The 12,308-nt window shown below is 46.4% G+C and overlaps 1 protein-coding gene across 1 annotated transcript in view; it reads left to right on the top strand.

Annotated features, from left to right (window-relative positions):
* Window positions 1-12,308, top strand: part of IRF2BP2 (interferon regulatory factor 2 binding protein 2) — a 61,106-nt gene that overhangs the window by 954 nt on the left and 47,844 nt on the right. The gene's annotated exons all lie outside the window — the stretch shown is intronic.

Here is a 12,308-nt window from a genome sequence, read left to right as displayed (position 1 = left end):
GAAGAAGAGCCCCATGTAAGGACATCCTACCAGCATGGAGGGACTGTGCAACGTGTTATTCCACTCATTGGAAGGCTAAGCACACGCTGTGCAATCCTCTTATTTGTCATCACCATACCTGTTTCCTGCCCAAATCCCCTAATCGAACTGGCACAGCCATGCAATGAGTGACAGATAGTGATGGATTCTATCAACACAAAATCATTGGTTGTGGTGGGGAAAGGTCTAACATACAAAGGAGATTGATGGCTTAAGTGCTCATATCTTGATCGGGGGTCTCCAAACTTTCTAAAAGGGCCAGTTTACTGTCCTTCAAACTTTAGGGGGGCTGCAATGTGGCCAGTGGTAGAGCCTGTCCTGGCATCAACGGGAGTAAACTGTTCATCCTCGCCGTGGGTGTCGGTGGAAAGGGGGTGGCGCCCTATTGCTGTGGGTGTCAGTGGAAAGGGGGTGGCGCCCTATTGCTGTGGGTGTCAGTGGAAAGGGGGTGGCGCCCTATTGCTGTGGGTGTCAGTGGAAAGGGGGTAGCGCCCTATCGCTGTGGGTGTCAGTGGAAAGAGTGTGGCACCCTATAGCTGTGGGTGGAAAGGGGGTGGCCCCCAATCGCTGTGGGTGTCAGTGGAAAGGGGGTAGCACCCTATCGCTGTGGGTGTCGGTGGAAAGGGGGTAGCACCCTATCGCTGTGGGTGTCGGTGGAAAAGGGGTAGCGCCCTATCGCTGTGGGTGTCGGCGGAAAGGGGGTAGCGCCCTATCGCTGTGGGGGTCGGCGGAAAGGGGGTAGCGCCCTATCGCTGTGGGGGTCGGCGGAAAGGGGGTAGCGCCCTATCGCTGTGGGGGTCGGCGGAAAGGGGGTAGCGCCCAATCGCTGTGGGGGTCGGCGGAAAGGGGGTAGCGCCCTATCGCTGTGGGTGTCGGCGGAAAGGGGGTAGCGCCCTATCGCTGTGGGTGTCGGCGGAAAGGGGGTAGCGCCCTATCGCTGTGGGTGTCGGCGGAAAGGGGGTAGCGCCCTATCGCTGTGGGTGTCGGCGGAAAGGGGGTAGCGCCCTATCGCTGTGGGTGTCGGCGGAAAGGGGGTAGCGCCCTATCGCTGTGGGTGTCGGCGGAAAGGGGGTAGCGCCCTATCGCTGTGGGTGTCGGTGGAAAGGGGGTAGCGCCCTATCGCTGTGGGTGTCGGTGGAAAGGGGGTAGTGCCCTATCGCTGTTGGTGTCGGTGGAAAGGGGGTAGCGCCCTATCGATGTGGGTGTCGGTGGCAGGAACTATACCACACTGTTGCTGGCAGTGGGAGGAATCGTGCCCAAGGGCTGGATAAAAGCACGCAAATGGTCAGTTTGGAGATGACTGACCTTCATCAAACATAAGGCTACGTTCACATGGGTTAGCATATCGGATCGCGGGCAGAATCACCACGATCCGGAAATCATTGAAAATCGCAGGCCGTCTGTGCGTTGCCTGTGATTTGCAATGGCACCCCAAACGCTGTGCGATGTTGCAGCTATTTCCGCCTGACGAATCACGGTAACATCGTGCAAACAAAATTGCGGGACGCATGATGCCCAAAAAAGGTACAAGAGCTTCTTTGGGGCGTCATGCGTCCCGCGATTTTGTTTGCGCAATGTTACCGTGATTCGTCAGGCGGAAATCGCGGCAACATCGCACAGCGTTTGGGGTGCCATTGCAAATCACGGGCAATGCACAGACGTCCCGCGATTTGCAATGATTTCCGGATCGCAGGGGCGCAATCGCAGTGATTATGCCCGCGATCCGCTACGCCCACATGGGAACGTAGCCTAAGTGATTCACTAGGATACAAAAACATTGCAAGGATCAAACGTGTAGACCCCAAAACTCCTTCCCTTATTTTTTCACCTACAATCCTTTGACATGGGGCGATCTACTTCATCACTATCTGTCGCATGGCCAAGTCCTTGTCACCTTGCTTGATCAATGTTTGATACATCAATACAAAATGATATTTTGCTTAGGTTTGTCGTCCTATATATAGTTTGGGAAGTCTAAAGGAGTTTGTACAATCAGATTATTCTATCTTTAGGTCTACCAACTATGTAATGTAAGGGCAAGCACAGGTTGGATATGCACCTATTAGATTGTATGGTGATCCTAAAGATGGCCATACTGTATACAATCTTATTGTACAATTTTCCTTCAAACCTGAACAACTTCTTTTTCCTTCAGGCAGGCCCTTGCACTATAGTTATGATTCTAAAGATTTGTACAGAAATTGTATAATGGATATGCAGAAATGCAGTTTCCCTTTTTGTGAATTGCATAGATATCTGCCTTTCTAGCTATTTTCCATTGACTACCCTGTGATGGAGAATATGATATGCTTTGGCTCATATTAGTAGAGCAGACTTGGGTGATAACCAGGACTCCCTCCATAGGTAGGTACTAGAATGAGGTAGCCACCCAGAGAAATGAAGTGTTATTAGCAGGAGAAAATAGAGCAAATGCAACCACTACACCAAGGACTAGTATGCTGCCATGTATTACATTTTTGGTTTTGGGTTTACTTTTTAAAGTGGAATTCTAGACTTTGCTTTAAGTGGTTCTATTAAATGTTTCAACCACTGTGTACGTTGTAATGGACTGAAGTAGTATTGGTTACGTACAGTATGCGGTTCTGTCTTCAGTAGAAGTACAGGCAACTTAATGTCTACTGTTGGAATTAGAGAGTCGTTTGCCATTCAGGAGAAGCCTTGTACTTTCAATAAATACAAGACTCCCTCTGGCTGAGTTGGAGAGGTGGGTGAATGTCATAATTTCCCTCTCGTCCTATCAGGAGAAGCTTTTGTATTCATTGATAAAAGTACAAGGGTTGTCCCGAATGGCAGACGGGCACTCAGCCTAACTCTGCTATTCCCGCAGCAAATAGTTGCTTGCACTGTATACTGTATGTAGCTAATGCTACTCTGGGCCATTACTGCGCACACAAGTGACCACATGGTTTAGTAACAGAAATAGTTTGGGACATCAACTATTTTAAAGATAATTGAAATCTGGCGTTCTACTATACCTTGGTCCAGGATATCATGAATTGAAGACACTTCATTTAAAGTGAGCAAGTAGTTTTTCTTGTATATTTAAGCCAACGATTTTTGTGCTGATTGAGTTGTGTGTGTGTGTGTGTGTGTGTGTGTGTGTGTTTTTTTTTTTTTTTTTTTTTTTTTTCATAAGTTTATAGTTTCTTAAAATATTTCACTTTTAGGAACATGTTGCATGTTTCACCTGTTTTTAAGGTGGAACATGTAACTTCTCCTCCTGCAGCCTTTCTCTGATTCCCATTATAATTGTGAGTGTTCTGGGGATCTTCTCCCCCACGCCTGCTGTCAGTTTGAAAAGATAGTCTTCTCCCGGGGCTCCACCCCCCACAGCCGCATCATTCATTCAGACTTCCGGGAATGAACTAAAAGTACCAGCAGCCTTTGCAGCTGGTGGTTTCAGGGTGCTGGTGAGCATTCTAGTAGTTCATTGATGCTGCCTGCCTGTACCGGCAGATAGCTACAGTCTGCAGGAGCCCCAGATTGCACCTATAAAGCATTTTTTTTTTTTTTTGGAAGGTGAGCCTCCTCTTAAAAGGGACGTATGGGTTTGTGTTTTTCCAGTGTTATTCTTGCGTGGATGCAGAATCGATCCGATGATGCACCTCTACACTGAGAACTGAGCGATCGAACAGCGCCGATCGCTTGGTTCTCGCAGCTCCTTAAGTAGAGAGCTGCTGACTGTCAGCAGCGCTCTGCCCTGCCCCCCACCTCGCTCACTTGCAACGCTGGACTGTGAAGGGGGCAAATCGGCCGGCTCAGGCTCTCAGCGGCTCGCTGCAAGGCTGAGCTGGGTGTCAGTCCAGGCACCTGGCGGATCACGACTTCCATTGTCGCGGTGCCGGGACTGATGTCTGTGACCTGTTTTCAGCAGAGAGCAGGCTGCAGAGGTCACAGGAGTCGGAACAAACCACTTCTGTGATCTATAGATATACAGCCAAAGGAGCGTTGGCTGTACTCCTTTTTAAGGTGGCTCGTTATTTTGAATACATGCAGACCAAATCTGTGACCGCTGTGCATAGTAACTAGAGGTGAACTAAATTAACACGTTGGTGACCAAACCGAAATTTCAGGATGCATGTGAAAATTAGTTTAAAAAAAAAATATATATATATATAATTTTTTTACACACATATATAATGTATATATGTGCGCACACACACAACTTTTTAATTACTAACATGAAATTAAACAATTATGCATTTTTTGTCGGTCATTAGTGGTGCCTTTAGTGCAAGAAAAGCTTATGAAAAAAGCATTCCTTCAAAACTCTTATGTATGTCTTCACACTGGTCCGTTGCACTTCCAATGTGTTAGAAATCCTGCTTGCGGCATTTTTGGTCAGTTAAAAAAAAACACACCTCCCTGTTGAAATGCATTAAAAACGCTGCAAGAACAGATCAATAATGCACCCATGTTAAGTTTTTGATGTGTTATTTGAGCCACATGAAAAATATCTATTTGTTCTCAGCTGTATAAAGGGCTTGGAGAAACAGCCGTAGACTAATCTTCCGAGTAACTGGCGGGGCAATCGGCCCAAGTTCTATCATTGGAGGACGTGCAGGCTGTTCTCCAACGCAGCCAAATACCTGACAAGACTGGGATGGATGTTCTGTCATGCCTAGCGTGCTCAGTGTAAAAAAGGAGCGCAGGAGGAATGGTAGGATCCCCAGGTATTTCACACAATTGAAGCAGTGCAAAGCCAACAGGATACTTTTTACCACCAGTACATTGTACAAGAGACGCATATCAGGAATATGGAATGTTAGGGTAACCTTCTGTAATTTTAGAGTAATCCTCTTCTAGAACGATCTTGGTAGCTGCTTAAGTGTTGCAACAAATATGGATTAGGACAGCAGAAAACTGCTTTGCATTTTATGGAATGAAACGGGCAAAAAGTAAATTGGCTAGTGTCTGCTGTCAGTGTACACTTGTACTACACGATATAGCGGTTTCACTAGCCAAGAGGAATATGGTATTGACAATAGCCAATACTCTATACCTCCCTGCAGCTAGACCATTACCCACAGCTTCCACCCCACCCCCCACTCTCAAGCAGTCTATGGTCCTGATCCATAACCCTGCAGTGGATGAGATGACAGAGGGACAGTCCACTGTGGGAGCATCCTCTGCCAGGGGAGTGTAGGACCAGGTAGGTAGAATGGTTTTTCTCCTCTCCCCTAGACAACCCTTGCATTAAGGGTGCAACCCCACTGCAAGGGATAATTGTTAAAATTGGCTGGAGTTGGGATTTAAAACTGCTGTGCTTTTTAAATTGAGTTCTTCTACCTTTGCCCTCTAAACATGGCCCTGATGCCTGCTGTTGCTTGGTTGCAGTTTGTGTGACTCAGGGCTGCTGTGTTCTGCCTTAAGCGTAGTACACAAGGGCTGAATGGCTGGAGACATCGGTCGGTTCAATAAAAACCGGCCAACATTCGGCCATGTGTATGGCAGCTGGTCCAACAAAGCCGACTACTTGCCTGGCTTTTGTTAGACGTACATGCTGGGAAACTATTGGGGAACACAGTAAAAAAGCAGGGGCGATCGTTGTACTAACATCGGATTGTTAGTGCAGCAGCTCCAACCGAAGCTGTCAGTTTTTTTTTTTTTTTTTTGTCGTGAAACCTACTGGTTTGGAAGCAATAAATAAAAATGGTGAGGTGTATTAGGCTTAAGGAGAAACTGCTCCTGGTCTCATAACCTGAATGGATTTTACAGAAGGAAGAAGTAAGTGCAACCTCACTGCAGCTGGTCACATGACCTGCCCACAGCCGGTTATTAGCAGGAGCAGATATGCTCCCCTGCGGTGTTCGTCTGATGTGCAGGTAGGTATTGTACAGAAGATGGTTTCTTCTCTGGCAAAATCAGTCCTTTGTCCCCACCCAAAACACACCCATGGAATCTTTCCACATTGATTAATGCAGATGTAGGAATCCTGGGAGATGCAGTTTTCCACTAGGCACACGTCACTAGAAACACCCCCATCTGCTCTATTGACCGGCTGTCTGATATCCTGTGATGACCTCCGTTTCTTTAAGGTATTCTCTTGACATGGGCATTAGAAGCTTTGTAAATATATTTGTTTCTTGGGACAAATGAGGAATAACCTGAACTGAACAAAAATTGCGCTGCCTGTTAAGCTTTAAATAATTTTAATAAACTGCTAAAATGGTGTCGCTTGCAAGGTTACAACACTAAAGTCTGATTCCCATAGCTGTAAACTGACCAGAAAGGGTTTTTTTTTTTATTTGTTCACTTGCCTACTGGGCACTTTCACCCCCTTCCTGCCAAGGCCAGCTTTCAGTGCTGTTGGACTTTGACAATCGGGCGGTCATGCAACACTGTACCCATATAACCTTTTTATCGCTTTGAGACAGCGCTTTCTTTTGGTGATATTTAATCACTACTGGGATTTTTAATTTTGAAAAACGAGACTGAATTTTTTTTTTGAAGAAAATTATTTTGGTTAAAAAATTGTTTAATTTTCCCCCTTCACTGATTATTGGTGTAAACGTGTCTGCCAGAATTGCCTGTTACTGGTTCTCCTTTCCTCACGCCGTGACGGTGTATAAGGAAAGTACTGCTGATAACCGTCAAGTCTGTTTAAAGCAGGGCTTGACAAATTTTCCTGAAATCTAGGAGCCAGTTTTTTTTTTTTTTTAAACTAACAACCAAGCTTTATTTAATAAAACGGATACTAAATTTACACATAAATACGACTAGAACCCCACTCTCCTCTATAGTGCAATTGGATGAAAACAGACTGTCTGTCTCTTTCCATCCGATGCCATCTGATCCGATCCACGGGATGGATAGAAAATAGAACCACCATCCGTCTGTTTTTGGCGGACAGGATCAGATGGCGGCAGATTACTGCTCCATAGAGGAGAATGAAGGGTCCGATCAGGTCTGCCTGAAAAACTGACAGGCGGACCTGATCAGACAGCCCGTGTGGAAGGGGCCTTCGACTGTGGCATGGCGATGAGGAAAAAAAAAAGATATATATATATATATATATAATTAATTTTTTTACATTTAAAAAATAAATTAAATTAATAATAATAACCACACTCCCTGTCAAAGGTAACTAACTGGACAGGGAGATGGTAATGCATTGAGAACAAACAGGCAGTGGAAACAGTCATTACAACAGTCACTACTCCCGGCCACCACAAGAGGGCGCCAGTTCCCCATTGGAAGCCTCTCATCTCAAGTAGGCCGAAAAGCCGGGGCCTCAATTTTCAGACGGCGCGGAAGTCCGTGCACTCCGTGCAAAAATGACAGGACACCTTCTGCAGGGCACCCCAGGCGCCAGGTCGCTAATTCTAGTCGCAAAAGCGACCTGGCGCCTGGGGATTGTCGAGCCCTGGTTTAAAGTGTGATCAGTTGCGATTGGACACAGCTGATCACATGGTAAAGGGCCACTGTGATTGGCCCTTTAATCTGTTATCAGCTGTGTCCGCTGGAGGTGGGATTCTGAAAGGACATTAATAGAGGCCCTTCCAGAACTAGCCAACTTTGCGGGCGACAACCATGGGGCTTCATGTTTGTAGCATCGGGCAGTAGTAATTGCTCACGCTTGGGAATGGGCTGACAAGACTAGGCACTAGGACACCATTTCTGGTCACCATTGCAACCTGGCCCCTGGGTTTATCGAGCCCTGGAAAATAAAAAAATATAAAATCTAAAGCCTAACGTTTTGACTTTGGGTAAAGTGGGAGTGATGGGTAGAACCTTTGCCAGGTTTGTATTGCTGTATGTGTCCTGCTGGGAACTTCACGCTTTTAGCCAGAGGTCTATTGTCACTTAGCCTCAAAGTGAGAGAAAATGTCACTGGAACAGCAGGGTAAATCTTCCAATGCAGACACTAGTTCCATTGACCGCTAAGAGGCTAAAGCTGTTCATGTATTAGATTTTCGTATGAATATTTGTAGGAAAATTCTTAGTACATTTGATGGCTTGATGAATTCTGCCCCAACGTACTTTTTAAAGTTTTTGTATTTAAAGCATTTTGTTTACCCCCCCCCCCCCCCCCAACACTTCATATTCCTGATTTGTGCCTGCTGTACCAATAACTTGTATGAAAGTATCCGGTTTCCTTTGTTTTGCTTCCTTTTATGTGAAATCCCTGGTGATCCTGCCAGTCCCTCTGCTTTCCTAATAATAAAAACTGGCCACACCGTGACACCAAGCAGGAGAGCACAACGTGGTCAGTTCTCTAGCTATGCTGGGAACTGTGTGCTCTCCTCCAATTATCAGACTGAGACTCGCCTCATGCACAGCCAATTCACTGGGAAGCTCTGTGCGTTGCTGCCCCCCCCCCCCCCCCCCCCCCCGGCTGTAATGCAGCTGAGAACAGAACAAGAACAATCAAAACAAAAATGTGAACTAAATTCTCCTAGTTTATGGCTAGCTTAGGCCTCATGCGCACTGGGTGTTAAGCCCCAGTGCATGAGACTTCAGCAGGCTGACAGCTAGTGGATGGTGCACCTAGCAGTACTTGCATTTTTAGGGCAGTATGCGACCAAAGGTGAGTGCTTGGAACATAAGAATACACAAAGGGACACTGATTCATTATTTATGTAATATATATATATATATATATATATATCGGCAAGGCCGATGTTAACGTTTGCTGATATATATGTATCGGCCCCCGGAACTGGCCGATATTCCAAATATTGCTCATGTAAGGGTAAAATGTCACATAGGATAATTCCATTTACATATGTTGTTGAATATGCCACTCACATATGTACAAATTAAAGATCTAAGCAATTCCACATTGGCAGATCAGTATATCTCACCACTTGCCATAAGTGATACCTGAGTGATACCGCTCCGTTCGGCATTACAGTGCCGATCTTGGAGGTCACATGGTCACGCCGGGCTTGACCACGCACGTGACCTCCGAGATCGTATGCCAGATGGAACGGTATCACTTCAGGCAAGTGGATATGCCTTCCCAGACCATCATTGACCCACCACCAAAACCGGTCATGCTGAATGTTACAGGCAGCATAACCTTCTCCACGACTTCTCCAGACCCTTTCACTTATGTCACATACTCGAGGTAAACCTGCTCTCATCTGAAAAAAGCACAGGGTGCCAGTGGCGGAGCTGGCAGTTCTGGTGTTTAATGGCAAATGCCAATCAAGCACCATGCTGCCGGGCAGTAAGCACATTGCCCACTAGAGGACATCTTACCCTCAGGCTTTCTTCATGAAGTGGTTTTGATTGGGCAGAGACATCCACACGTGGCCTGCTGGAGGCCATTTTGTAGGGCTCTGGCAGTGCTCATCCATCCTCCTTGCACAAAGGAGCAGATACAGGTTCTGCTGATGAGTTAAGGACCACCTATGGCCCTATCCAGCTCTCCTAGAGTAACTCGCTGTCTCCTGGAATCTCCTCCATGCTCTTGAGATTGTGCTGGGAGATGCAGCAAACTTTTTGGCAATGGCACATATTGATGTGCCAGTTAGACTGCCTGTGCAACCTCTATAGGGTCCAGGTATCACCTAATGCTACCAGTAGTGACACTGACCTTAGCAAAATGCAATACTAGTGAAAAACATCAGCAGGGGAAACAAATGGCAGTGGTTTCCACTTGTAAAACCATTCAGGTTTTGGAGGTTCTCATTGTTGCCCATCTAGTGCCCCTGTTAAGTTAACGCCAAAGCATCTCAAACTAACAGCCCCCTCTGCTACTTACTGACCAGATCAATATCTTAGGAGTTTGACTTGATGCTATACTGTGATTAAAAAGTGTTCTTTTAATTTTTTTTTGGAGCTGTGCATGTATGCCTTTATTGTGAAATGTGGTCATTCGAGCAGCCTAAAGGACTCATTCATTTTATATATTTTTCTTTTTTCTTTCTATTGTATGAAGCCCTAAAATGCCAGTTTGCCATGCCTGACTTAATGAAAACAGTAGTGCTTCTCTATGGTTAAAAATACCGAGGTATGTGGGTGGTGCCTTCAGACCTAGTCATTAATCATTTTTAGTGATGACTAATGCTGCAAGGAGTAGAGCTTGCTTGGTGAAAGAATTATTGCTACTTTCACTTCTGCGTGTGTAATTTTTTTTTTTGGCTGACATAATTTGAAAGCTTACCACTGAATGAAGTGATATTCTTGCAGCTCTGTTCAGTTAGCGTTACCCCCCCCCCCCCCCACACTCAAAAAATCATACACACTATTTTGCTTTAATTGTTACCATATTCAGCCACTTCTATTCTTTTGTGACAAACCCCTCCTCCATGCACCCACCAAAACTACAATAAGGGCTCATGTACACAGGGCGGATGAAAATCTTTTCTGTAGAAACAATCAGCAGAGCAGGGGTTCCCATTGGTGGATTACCTCTCCATTCCGGTTTGACAGCTCAAGATTTTGGCTTTTTCTTGCTTTAGTTCTGGGGTCACCAGGACAAAGGGTGTGAATGTTCCTAACTGGGACACAGACAGCAAAAAATAATTTAGTGGTACTTACCCCGAACAACTCTATCCAAAGCCAACAATTTTTGACCCAGGATGCACAGGTGTTTCCTGAATTCACGTGCAGGCATTCCTATTCATGTCAGGTGGGGGACACCAGAATTTTGACATTTGCGTGCAGCTCACTGATTGCACACTGTCTGCATTCAGGGAATTGGGAGTAGCAGCTGCATCCCAGTTCACATGAATGGGACTGCCTGCATTCAGATGCACAGAACACTTTATGTAGGCAACACAGCCCTCCCATGGGTGTATGATTAACCACTTCTCGACCACCCATTTTAAATACGGTATACGTCAGTACTTGGGTGTTAAATTCCGGGGTTATGGCAGCAGATAGCTGCTCTAACCCCGGTATTTTTTGTAAATGACGGTTGGTCCGCTTTAACATAAAGGTGGTCCCAGCAGGGGGTTTGCCGCGGGATCACCTTTTATGGGCGGCGAGAGAGGTGCCCCCCTCCCTCCGTTTCCTGGTCGTTTTTTCCCGCCTACCGTAGCCTTCGGTAGGCGGGAAAACGATCCAGACCTTTCTCCTCCCAGGCAGGAAGTCGAGTGAGGACAAGATGGCCTCCACTCGACTGTATGACCTTGAAAGGACTGAAGCGACGTCATACGTCCCTTCCTCCCAACTAGGCATGTGACGGTATCCAATTTCCATGCTACAATTAATTAAGGTTTTGCCATGATATACGGTATAAAAAAAATGCAGTGGCCTTGAAATCCATCCTGCTATTGCACCATGTGACTTACCTGCAGTTCCTGCTCTGCATTTTTATATATACGTGGGCCCAGCATTTAAAAACAGTTTGCCTGTGCAGGAACTGCAGGTAATTCACATGGTGCAAAAGAAGGATGGATTTCACGGCCACTGCATTTTTTTTAAATTCTGCATGCACCTTTTTTCTGCGGAAAACGCAGGCATAGCAGACTATTCAAATCAATGGGCTGCTATGCCTGTGCAAATGTGGGTCGCCAACCTGCATACATGTGAACCAGGCCTAAAATAAGCCATCAAGCAGTGTCAGGCCTACCTGGTGATTGGTCCTGGCACTCGGCTCCGATCCGATGACCTGGTCATTAAGGGGGCATCATGCCTTCTCCTCCATGTCTTGTCTCCATGCCTTGTCTCATCCTTCATGTCATGAAGGATACAAGGCACGATGGAAGCATGGCATGAACAAGAGGTGGCTTGGCTACATAGGTAGAGGTGTTGAAGGGTACAGGGGGACCCATCTTCGGTTACCTTTGTGTTTGTCACGTGTGTTCTTCACAATCACATGCTGGTCCCATCCATCCCCCACCTCTCATCAGCATGTGGAAGGATTGATTCCAGGCAGGGGACTCCCGACTGACAGGATAGCTGCAGGTGTCAGAGTGCAGTGGCCCGCTGTTTAGCAAATCGTGTCATGGCTCCTTCTGTCATAGTGCAATATTACTGAATCTGACTGTGACAGGAGGAGCCGAACTTTACAGGATGGAAGCAGTGGCGCCGCTCAATTCTTGACTGACAGGTTCACTGACGGCTGACAAATCCAGCCGGTATATCGGGCTGCGCTTGCGGGTGTCAGTGAGCCGCAGGCATAATGAGGGAGGCCTGACGGCGACCCACTGGAATGCAGCACGCGTTTGGGAACTCCTGGTTTAGATACTTTTATCTAACGCGGTATTTTAAATTGCCCACGATAACACGGTATTATTCATTACCACCATTTATCGCATTACCGAAAACCCGCACATCTCTATTCCCAACTG

Source organism: Pelophylax lessonae (genome assembly GCF_965119305.1).
Source record: "Pelophylax lessonae genome assembly, chromosome: 3".
In the NCBI taxonomy this organism is placed as follows: Eukaryota; Metazoa; Chordata; class Amphibia; order Anura; family Ranidae; genus Pelophylax; species Pelophylax lessonae.
This window is presented reverse-complemented; position numbering and strand designations above follow the sequence as displayed.